This window comes from Canis lupus, chromosome X, assembly GCF_011100685.1.
Source record: "Canis lupus familiaris isolate Mischka breed German Shepherd chromosome X, alternate assembly UU_Cfam_GSD_1.0, whole genome shotgun sequence".
NCBI lineage: Eukaryota > Metazoa > Chordata > Mammalia > Carnivora > Canidae > Canis > Canis lupus.
In genome coordinates, this window is record NC_049260.1 from 94077159 (window position 1) to 94089751 (window position 12593).

Here is a 12593-nt window from a genome sequence, read left to right on the forward strand (position 1 = left end):
CTGTGTCTATTATAATCTTGTCCACTGATTTATTGATACCTTTTTATTTAAGGATTTATTTTTTGGTCGGTAATAATAAAGGACACAGATGTATTCACAGTTTTGCAAATTATAAAATGCCAACTTAGATACTTTTGCTAGAGAATTTTTTTTTACTAATATTCTAATCCCTGACAATATGGCGAACTTGCAGACAATATGACCAAAGCATTATTTGCAATCCATTAATTAGTGTAGTTCCATCTTTCTGATCATCTCTTCTTACAAACAGTGTGGATATTGATACTATTGTTCAAGTTTGACAATGGAGAGGAGATTCTTTCTCCAGTGTACTTTTGGGCCACAACTGGGTGGGTCTGACATTTTGAGGAAATACACATTAATAAGGTGCCAGTTTATTTGCATTTCCATGTTTATTTGAGTATCTTTTCCCCCTTCTTTCCTAATGATTCTGAATTGAGTCCACAGGTACAGTTATAAGAATTGATGTCAGTGTGATGGAAAGAGGCTTTCTAAGATACCTGTTGCTGCTCAGCAACTCACGTGGGTTTCCAAGTGTAATCCCTTAAGACCTTGTCCACTTTATAATATGATCCTCCTTGGCATATATGATTTGTGATGGCTGTTATATTAAGAAGGTATTTCGTTGAGTGGTATTCTTTAGCCTGGCCTACCATTAAGTCAAAAGTGCTTTCCATAAATAAAAATAGATATTTACCAGAGGAAGAATTTTTTTTTTTAAAGCTCTAGTAGTCGCTGCTGTGTGGGTCTTATTAGGGATCAGCATGGATCTTGTGCAAGTTTTATATGATGAAATACACTTAAAAATTGAATGGTCTTGGGGAACCTGAATGGCTCATTTGGTTAAGTGTTTGCCTTTGGCTCAGGTCATGATCTCAGGGTCCTGGGATCCAGCCCCGTGTCAGGATCGCTTCTCAGTAGGGAGTGTGCTTCTCCCTTTCTCTCTGCCTTTCCCCTGCTCATGTTCTCTTTATCAAATAGATAAATTAATTTTAAAAATTGGATGGTCTTGGATGTAGTAGCCAAGTGGGAAATATGCTTGCACAGTACTGTAGTCTGGAGCATCTGATGATCCTCCAATATTTTTTCTTTAATCTCTACTGAAAGCCGTAGAGGTTACTTCATATATTTGATATATGTAAATAGTGCCATTAAATATTGTACCTTTTTTTTTTTTAAAGAATTGTGGAGTAAGGTGGAGATACTTTTCTTTCTCTTTGGAACGACTGTTCCATAAAGTATCAAGCCAGTCGACCCCTTGAAAAAGGAAAAGCTGTGATTAACTTCTCAGGTTTTCATGGGATTTATCCTACATTCTGATGAGCATGTGTTTGACAAGTCCATCCTAAGGTAACTGATACTTTCTGTTCACCTTGTCCTGTTATCATACTGTCATCATAGCTTAGACAAGTGTGATGTCATATAACATGCAAAATGATCATGTTCCTGTGGACTAAATTATAGCACAAATCTGTAGGGTTAATATACCCTTGGGCAAGATGGTAAATGTTTGGTTCTATACCTACCAAGTGAAATGTGTAACTTATTTTTTCTTCTCTCTTTATTGATATGATAAAAATAGTTTTTGTCAGCCTTATAGCTGTAAACTGGGTGCTAGAGATTATAATGATTTGTTCTAGAAAATTGACTTGTCTAATTTGCAGCTGCAATTGGAGTTACCAACTGATTAAGCTTAAAATATTTTATTCTTTATCAAGATGACTTTGTCTTATGCACAGCTCAAAGAGGTGATTTAAGTAAAGATAGGAAAAGATGTTGCTAGTTCAGTAATTTGATGGTTGTATTAATCACTTTGATTCCCCTAGGCAGTTTCATTTTTATTTTGGTAGGAGTCTGAATCTCAAGAATTTTCCCGTGTGCCATCTCCCCATGAGTGAAGGTGCCAATATGAGTATTCTGCTAATTTCTGAGTATGTCAGTGCCATCTACATACAAGGAAGTGAAATAGATACTGCTAGACCATTTAGAGATCTACTGCTCTCCAAAGCTCTATTTTTTAACTGGTGTTACAGATCCCCTCTTTGACCAAGAGAGTACAATGGTGTTCTTAGTTCTCAGATACTAATTTTATCTTAGAGCTAGTGTCCAGTGTAACCTGAAAGACATGAGTAATTTCTTTTCTCCAAGGCTCAGGTTTGTTGATAATGGCATAAGTCCTTGTAATTTAATCTAAAATTTCTGATAAATTAATCCATAGAATTAAATGTGCTCATATTGTATTATTTAGGGCCATTATTCTGAACCTTTTTGTAAAGTAACCCCAGGGACACCTGGGTGGCTCAGTGGTTGAGCATCTGCCTTTGGCTCAGGGCTTGATCCTGGAGTCCCAGGATGGAGTCCTGCATCAGGGTCCCTTGCAGGGAGCCTGCTTCTCCCTCTGCCTGTGTCTCTGCCTCTCTCTGTGTCTCTAATGAATAAATAAATAAAAAATCTTAAAAAAAAATAAAGTAACCCCCATATTTCCATGGCTTAGCCAAATCAAAAATTTTACATTGGGGCACCTGGGTGGCTCAGTTGGTTAAGTGTCTGCCTTAGGCTCAGGTCATAATCCCAGATCCTGGGATGAGCTCCTTGCTCAGCAGGGATTCTCCCTCTCCCTCTGCTGCTCCCCCTGCTTGTGATTTTGCCCTCTCTTTCTTAAATAAAGAAATAAAATATATTTTTAAAGTTTTATATTTTCTTATTCCTTTTGTAGTCTAATTTCTGATGGGTAGCCCTTTGACCTAATTTTACCCAAGTGGCAATTCAGGGATATTTTTCTCCATTTATCTAGTGGCTTCAGGTTTGTTTCTTTCTAAGTGGTTATGAAATTGCTAGAGAAAAAAGTAATGAAAGAAAGAAAGTAATGAAGGAAGGAAAGGGAGAAGGAAGGAAAGACTGCACAGAAGGTTTTAGAGGTCAGGCCTAGAAGTGGAAGCAGGAATGCATAATTTTACCCTCATTCCATTGGCCACAAGGATCAAATGGCCATGCATAATTCCAAGGGAGTTTGGAATGTTGTCTTCCTGTATGAGTAGAAGGCAGAGGAAATGATTTGATGAATAAAGCATTGTCTCTGCCACATTCCCAATTCTAATTCTTGGGAGTTACATTGTTTCCTAGCAAATACGCTAATTTTTTCGTGAGAGACATGAGAAGTTTCAATGGACACTGAAATAAGTGAGCCAAGGGATCATACTGTAAACGTAATTTTTGTTTATATCATCCCAAGGCTACAGAAGATAACAGATTTTATAAATTTCATTATAGAAATTCATACAATGATGACCTGAAATGGTAATATACAATTCTGGCCATGTTACTTCCTTTTTAAATCTTATATCATGATGTTATATTCAGACAGGCTATCCCAGAATTCTCGTGATATTTATGCCCATCCTCCTGTTCTGTTGAAGATGCTGTTCAATCCTTCTAAACCTTGCCTTCAGGGACGCCTGGTGGCTCAGCAGTTAAGGGTCTGCCTTCAGCTCAGTGTGTGATCCCGGTGTCCTGGGATGGAGTCCCTCATCCTGCTCCTTGCGTGGAGCCTGCTTCTCCTTCTGTCTGTGTCTCTGCCTCTCTCTCCTGTGTCTCTCATGAATAAATAAATAAAATCTTTTAAAAACAAACAAACAAAAAAACCTTGCCTTCAGTAGATACTTAACTACCACTTAATATAAATTGTAATTTAACTTCCATTTTGCATCTTGAAATGGACTAATAAAGCCTCATTGTCTAATCCCAAGAGAATCTCTTTTTATTAAAAGGCAGACAGATCAAAAAACAACCTATCCCTAAAGCCCATTTCCCTAATACTCTGTTGCCTATAACCATTTATGGTACTAAGTAGTGTATAAGGAGTTTTCTCTTGCAAACAAAAGAATCCACCCTGCTTAGTCTAAGAAGAAAAGGAATTTTTAAAAGTCTATTAGGCCATTTTAAAAATTATTGGAACTGCTAGTTACTGATAGATTCTTGAGGTTAAGTTTTTACAATTACTTTGTAGAACTATACCACTGACCTCACTGAATGAGCTTATAGGTGCAACTCCTGCAAACTCTGATATCACCTATGCATACAAAATGGACAGCACACTAGAAGTTGGTGTTCTCCTGTCATTCGCTTCTGAGTCAAAGTCTTGCTTGTACTCATCTAACTGACTACATTATGTTCCTGTCACCTTATGGCTATGACAGGTAGTATTGCATAGAAATTAGCATGTAAGATGGAGAGTTCCTTGCAGAAAACTAATTGAGGAGTACCGTTACTGCCAAACCAGTTTGAGAGTGAAAGATTTAGTATCAGACCATTGGTGAAGTTGAGTTGTGATGTGTTTTTAAAAAAAGGCTTCGTCTGATTGTATGGTGGTCTCTGGAGGTGGAAATGCCCTTTCAAGATATCTTCCATTGGGCAAGGGGCAAGAGTTCTCTTCACCATAATAACCAGTGACTGTATATAGGCTTCCATGGGAACAGAATACAACCTCAAGTGGGATGGCTGTCTTCAGTCAAGGGCAATTCTGTACAAGCACATAGCTGAGATCACTCGGAGTGGCTGGGATAATGAATATTTTAGCTTTCCTGGGAGTCAGTAGGAGAATTTCCCGGGTCAGTGGGGTCAGTCAGGATATACTTACAGTTCACCCTCTTATACCATATGGCACCATCGAACTCTTGCATTCCAAATGACCTCTTTTCCTAAAGAAATCATATAAGGTGGCAGTGATTTGGATGGAAATAGAGCTGCTGCCAGTAAACCTATCCCAAGGTCGTTTCTTCTAGTCATTGTTCTCTTCTATACACCCAATATGGGTCTCGAACTCATGATCTCCTGATCAAGAGTCACACGCTCTGCCTTGTGAGCCGGACAGTCACCCCCTCTCATCCTACCTTTTTGAAAACATGGATATGCTAGAAAGGCAGTTCTGGTTGCATAGTTACTTGATACTCTACTTTCAGTTACTCTATCCCCACCAAAGTGCTATAATACACTAGGATCTATTTCTCTAAAATTGTCTATTTCTCTATTGAATGCCATATGACCTTGATCCAGAACCCTAGATATGGCGCAGTGGACATTCTTGTTCCAAGATCCACTCAACACTATTAGTCTTTCAAGTTATCTCTTCTGCTAGTTTGTCATGGAGTCAAAAAGTCCTAATATTGCCTATGAGTCATGTCAAGGACTCTTGTGTTTTCAACTTTTTTTTGTAATGCTGTTGTATATTTAGCAGGAGTCTCTTTCAACAAGTTTTTCACAAAAAAAAAAAAGAAAGAAAAGTTTTTCAATAATGTGGTCCCTGTGTGGAGAGGATCATAGACACTATGCTATGCTAATCAGAATCCCCTCAGGAATGAAGGACTTATTCTCTTAGCTTCTCAGGGAAGGGAAGAAATGTTCCTCACCCAAGGGGCTGTTCATATCAAAGACTGTTCTACAAGGGGGTATAAAGACTCTTGCCTTACTAGTTTTGCCTGCCAATGAATTGATTTCAGTGGCAGGCAAGAATAGTATTCAAGGATTTCCCTGAGATCCTTGTTGGCCCTGCATGGCACCTCAACTTCTCCATCTGTCTAATCCTGCTTCCTTCATTTCCTTCCCTTTCACACATATTGATTGGAAGAGTGTCCTCTGATATACTTCTAGCATGCTAATATTAGAGATTATTGGGCAGAGTACCTGATTTACAACTGAAAGCAGAGCTGCTACTTGATATGGCATGAGATAGAATGGGTAATGTGAAGAAGGACCCTGGGGGGGGGGGGAAGGAGGTGGATATAGAGGGCAGAAATAGTTACTTAAGCACTAAGACATTGATGTGACACAGGAGGATAAATTGAATATTTCGTATTTTTTTTTGAGAGTGAACCACTTTGTCCCCATGATGCAAATTCAAATAATGAGTATATACAGTTTAGTGTGTATTTATATAAACACATAAATATGTGCTTGCATGTTTTCAGAAAAGCCTTTTGATTGTTATTACTTGTACCAGTTGTTTTGTTTTAAACCCTGGAAAAGGGAAGGGCTGTTGACTAGGTATCTGGGAAAATAATTATATTTCCTTCTGCTAATAGGACATGTTAGAAGCATTCAGTAAAAATACAAGGAAAGGTCCAGGATCTGAAATTTACAGTGTTAACAAGTCGAAAATCTTCCACTCCTAACAAATTAGTGTGTTTCAATAGTCTTCCAAACACTTCCTGATTATTTTTGCTTTTACCGTTGAATTCTGAGATCAGTCTTGAATGAGGACAGACTGGAGGCAACAGGAGAAGCAAAGAACAGCATTTCCTGTTCTTTGGAAAATTCTCATACAGCTTTGTGGAACATCTTGTCTTGATGTATGCTTTCCTGTCTCATTTTTTTTGTCAGCCCAATTGGCTAGCTAAGATCTGCTCTAAGCAGATTTTACATAATGAAATGACAAGGCATAAATATCCATGCATTCTTTCAGTATGTCCCTTTCACAATTTATGATATAAACATTTTTAAATCTGTTTGTGTCTCATCACTTATTCTTTTGGAATAGGTCTCACCTTTAAAAGCTGTATCTATGGAGGAGAATTAAAATTTTACAAAGCAACTTTGACCTGAAGCTTTTCCATAAGGACTATTGTGCCAAAGAAATAGAAGACACAGTCCTTGACCTTAGGAGTTTGCAATCTATTTGATCACTTCAAGTATGCATACACGAGAAAAACTGAAAATAGGAAATAATGATTTAATATAGTATTTTTTTTCTTAAAGATTTTATTTATTTATTTGAGGGGGGGAGAGCACACAGGCAGAGTGAGAGGGAGAAGCCGACTCCTGCTGAGCAGAGAGACCAATGCAGTGCTCCATCCCAGGATCCTGGGATCATGATCTGAGCCAAAAACAGATGCTTAATCAGCTGAGCCACCCAGGTGCCCCTTTAATACAGTATTTCTGAAAGTTGTCTAAACGAAAGGAAAAGTCATCTGGTATATCAGGGAGTTTGGGATTTCATAAAAGTATATATCTTTACATGTGAGATATTTCTTGTTTTGTCTTAAAATATAAAACATCTATTTAATTTTTAAATATTTTTAAGCAGTTTAGTATAAAAAGCATGTGTTCACTTGTTCCGTATTCTTGAAGTAAAATTGATATTCTAGGATCTTTCATTATGTTTGTGATTTTCTTAACATTTGGAATTATTGGAATGTGTATATTCCCTTTCAAAAAGTGTGGAGTTAGTTCCCATTTCCTCAGTCGACTTGTTTCTATTAGAGTACAGGGCCTCTTCATCTAAAACCTTTGTACAGTTAACATTAAGAAATGTGTCAATGTGTTAAAAAAATATTTTTCTGTAAGAGGGCCTTTTTATGTCTCTGGGATGGCACTACATAAGTATCATTATGGTGATAGCACTATGTAAGTAAGTATCATTATAGTGCCCTCGGAAGACCTGCACTTCAAAATATGTATATTTTCTGTTGGAAATAACTAGAAAGTAACTGTACGATATGTCCTTTCTTTCAGTCTCAAGGAGTGAATTATTTTGTGACTGTACCTTTTTTAGTCAGGTGTATTATATTAGTATCTATAGCTGCTATAACAAATTTACCACAACCTTAGAGCTTAACCCAACTTAAATGTGTTATCTCAGAGTTCTGATGGTCAGAAGTCTGAATTGGCTCTCACTAGGCTAAAATGAAGCTGTCAAAATGGCCTATGTTTTTTCTTGGAGCTTTTAGTGAAGCATCTTCTCTTGTGTTTTCCAGCTTCTAAAGGCTTCCCACATTCTTTAGCAATATGGTTCCCCACTTTTGTTTCTCAATCAGCAATTTTTGCTTAAGCCTTTTTGACATTTCATTATCCTGAAACGGACTCTTCTTCCTTCTTCTTTAACTTTTAAGAAGTCTTGTAATCACATGGGGCCCTTCCAGATATTTCAGTATAATCATTTTATTTTAAGGTTAGCTCCTTATTAGTGACCTTAATTCTAACTACTCCCTTCATTTCTCTTTTCCATGAAATTTAACATTCATAGGTTCTGCCAATTAAAGCACAGAAATCATTGGAAGGACATTATTCTGCCTACCATATATATCGATGTTGACTTGTTCTCTCAGAGATTGGAGAAAAACCTCTATTTGATCCCTGTTTATGCTTATATAAGAAAGGTGTAAAAGCTCTACTCCAATGGGAAAAAATTTCTGAGTGTGTTTAGTATTCTGGTGTTCTGATGAAGTATTGATAAATAAAAAACTAAAAGATCCTGTTTAAGCAAGTATGTTTAGAATAGGGAAACATGTATGGGTATTTAGCAGATTTCAGTTGTTGATTTGCTGTGGTTTGATGTTTTTTTAATAGGGGATCTTCTGGGTAAGATGAAGTAAAGGCCAATCTCATTCACTACCCCCAGTACTTTGTACAAATGTTAACATTTTCCTTGTCGCATCATCTGAAGATGGTGGGATGTACGGGCTTAATCCACATGTGGTTCCATGCGTCACAGACTGAGAAACCACTATGCCCTCGGAGGATCTGTGGTATTCTTGATATTGTTCAAATGCTATCTCATTTGCTTTGCTCATTCTTTCTGATTTTTACATTTTGTATTACCATCTTGGACATAGTTTGTTCATTTAATGGATATCTTGTTATGTTTCTTTTATTGCTATTATCTTGGATCAAAATCTGCATAAGTAGCTCATGAGGATAACACAGAACCATTATTTTTTTACTCATATTGCAGACTGACAAAAGTCTCTCCTAAGTGCTCATTCTTGAGACTCTGATGCCAGTTACTTGTATGTTCAGTGAGTGCCTCTGAATGAAAGACTTGCTCGTGACTCACTGCTCCTTTGCTGAAATACTAATCTCACCACTTGAGGAGCCTTCCTGATTAGTGGAATGTAGGGAATTGCTATAGTCCAGTTTTCCAAGCTAATATGATTCCGCTCATGGATGCTACCATAATCATTGCAGTGGCATCTTGTCAGTCAGAGTTCAATATGTCATTCTTTGATGTTGACTCTGTCAGGCATCCTTGTCAGAGTTTTAAGAAGCACTTGAATATGTACCAAACTTTCCTTTGAGCTAGGCATCCTTTGTGAGGAAGTGTTAGAGGTATGGGGGGGGGGATGTGAATAGCATCCAGTCTAGTTACGTGAATTATGTGGTTATGTGAGTGTTATGAGACTCACCGATTTAATCTGTAAATGGGCATGCTATTTAAATGCATAATGATGTTTATAATCATGTTATTGATCACTTACCATAGGCTAGGCATCATGGTAAACATCTTACATATAATATTGTTTGTAATATTTTTCAATAACCATGTGAGTTAAACGCTATTATTATGTCGACTGACAATTTAAGAAACCAATACTCAGAGACATTTAGTAAGTTGTCGAAGGCCACACAGCTAATAAGTGGCAGCACAAACATTTCAGTTGTAATCTCGAAATACTTGTCTTAATTTAGTTTCTTCTGAAAGGAAAGCATTTGGTAAAGAGTTGGATCAAGGTAGATTTTTGGGATGTGATCCCAGAAAGCAAAGTGAGAGTGTGTGGAGAATAAGACAGGAAATCAAAGTCACTAAAACAGTGCATTTTTAAGTCACTAATGTCAGTAGTAGGGACTCATTTTTACTGAGACCTCCTGAAAATTGTACAAAGTACTTCCCAGAATAATCTCTCTAAAAAGATAGCTGAATGGTTTATTCACTGACTCCCATCCTCCAATGGTTGAGGGTTGTCCCTGCAAGAGTTAATTCAAGTATACCTCTGGGTTGCATTTGTTCCAGGCCTAAGTGTCTAAGACAAGGCCTTAGTTTAGAAACCAGAAAGTCTTCAAACTACGCAGGGTGAAGGTGGCAGAGCTGTCAGATGGGATTTGTCTGAACTCTCCTGGAACTGTTCATCACAACTGTCGTTGAAATCAGAGGTGTTCCAAGCAGCTGTGACATGGGGCACCAGAGGCATTTGTTGCAGAATTTTAAATCTAGTGCTCTAAACCATGATTCTATTTGGGTCAAACTGTTTCTCAAGAAAAGATTTCACTGTATGTGTTTTCTGATACATGAAATATCCCATGCTTCCCAATACATGAATTATCTCTTTATAAAGGTTAATTGTGCTCCTATTATGTGTCTTGCAGCATTATGGACATCTAGAGTTAAAAAAGCACGAGTCTTGGGATCCCTGGGTGGCGCAGCGGTTTGGCGCCTGCCTTTGGCCCAGGGCGCGATCCTGGAGACCCGGGATCGAATCCCACGTCGGGCTCCCGGTGCATGGAGCCTGCTTCTCCCTCTGCCTATGTCTCTGCCTCTCTCTCTCTCTCTCTCTCTGTGTGTGACTATCATAAATAAATAAAAAATTAAAAAAAGTATTAAAAAAAATAAAGGTTCTTTAAAAAAAAAAAAAAAAAGCACGAGTCTTACTTTCTTAAAAATGTTCATTTGGGCAGCCCGGGTGGCTCAATGGTTTAGCACTGCCTTGGGCCCAGGGTGTGATCCTGGAGACCTGGAATTGAGTCCCACGTTGGGCTCCCTGCATGGAGCCTGCTTCTCCCTCTGCCTGTGTCTCTACCTCTCTCTCTGTGTCTCTTATGAATAAATAAATGAAATCTTAAAAGAAAAAAAATGTTCATTTCTGTGATTATCTGTCAAACAGGTGGACCTGATTCATTTGACTATTACAGGACAATGGAATGGAAATGATTATTCAGGCTTGTTTGTGTGTGTCATGTGTTCAAGTTTGTACATCACTTTTTTTTCAAAGTACAGATGTGAAATCAATTACTGGAATTTATGTCAAAATATTAAGAATTAGCTAAGTAGGCAATAGAAAGTGTAGGTGGAGGATTAGGGGTTGGGAAAACCTGCCAGCATGCCAATAGCTCCTTTCCTGGCAGCTTATTTATGCAGCACACTCTTGCTTTGATCTTCTACAATCTTGAACTCTCTTGACATATCAATTAAAGCCAGACCTCTGAAGAGTCTGTGTTATAGAAGTAAGACCCCATGTTTGATTTTTGGACATTAACAGACCTTCAAAGTATATATGATCATAGTGTGTATGTTTGTGGGTGTGTGTGTGTGTGTGTGTGTGTGCGTGCATGCACATTCATTCATGTGTCTACATTTTAAAGGATGTAAGACAGGCTTGAATCAGATGTGCTTGAAATACTCAAACGGTCACTCTCATATAATTTATTATTCCAAGTCCAATAAGGAACAAAAATATTAGCCATGTATCCTTGTTTATTTGTTGCTATTTCTTTTTTTTTTTAAGAAGATTTTATTTATTCATGAGAGACACACAGAGAGAGAGAGGCAGAGACACAGGCAGAGGGAGAAGTAGGCTCCATGCAGGATCCCCACGTGGCAATCGATCCTGGGAGTCCAGGATCACGTCCTGGGCTGAAAGCAGGTGCCAAACCGTTGACCCACCCAGGGATCCCCTATTTGTTGCTATTTCAAAGGCTCAGCAAGAATATCTGTTTTTATGCATAAGCAGATTAATTTTTTGTGTGAGTTGAAGATCGGGCTTTGTGATTTGAAGAGGGGAAGAATAATCCCTTTTCCAAAGTTATCTATTCTACTAAATTAATGTAGTACATGAAAATTAAATTTTGTACATTTGTTTTTCTTTTCCCATCATTTTTCTTTCATATCGTGACACTTGAGTCCCTGATATGACTTAACATGTCAGTGCTTTTTGAGAGTTAACATGGTCAAATGCAAAGAGTAAGTGAATGAAGTTCAGACTACCTGGGTTTTTTACACTAGTAGTGCCACATATTGTGTAATTTTTGGCAATTTATATATTTACTCTGAGAAGTGTCAGTTTTTCTATCCTTGAGATGCAAATGAGAGCATGATTAAATGATGTATCTGAAAGTGGGAGTCTATACTAAGTGCTCAATAAAAGCCAGTATTTCTTTTCATTCATTGTATGAAAAGATGGCTGAGGGAAGTGTGCTCGTCGCTGATAGAGAATAATTAGCCCAGAAATAAGAGATTGCTGTATTATTAAGGGCCCCACCTACCTTTCAGCTATTGGTAATGGCCTGTAAGAGTTCTTTACCAAATACATGGACTTAAAAGCCTTTCACCTTTTTGTCCCTGTACCTTTTTTCTTTTTAAAAAATTTTTGTATTATTATTTTTTCCTGTACCTTTTTTCTTTGTGACCTCCGTGCCTCAGTTTATCATCAATATATGGTGCCAATCATTTTGTTGTAGGTTTATAGAATGTAGCAGGGATACAGTGCCCAGCTGAGTCTCAGAAGTCCAGTATAAACAGAGGCATGACCGAATTCATGGATTTATATGCAGGGAGAGTAGCCATTAGCCTGGTAGGAGGTTGTTGTACTCCCTTTTGTCATCCTCTGCTTTTCCTCCTTAGGTTGGAGATTCATGCTCATTTAAGAAAAGGTCAGACATAAAAGCTTCAAAATTTAGGTCAGCCTAACTCCAATTAACTCTCAAGAACCAGACACCCCACTCCTCATTATGCTGAGCAGTCGTCAGCGTTCTCTAAGGTAAGGGCATACTAATACACTTGACAAGATTCTCTGATTCATTGCATGCTT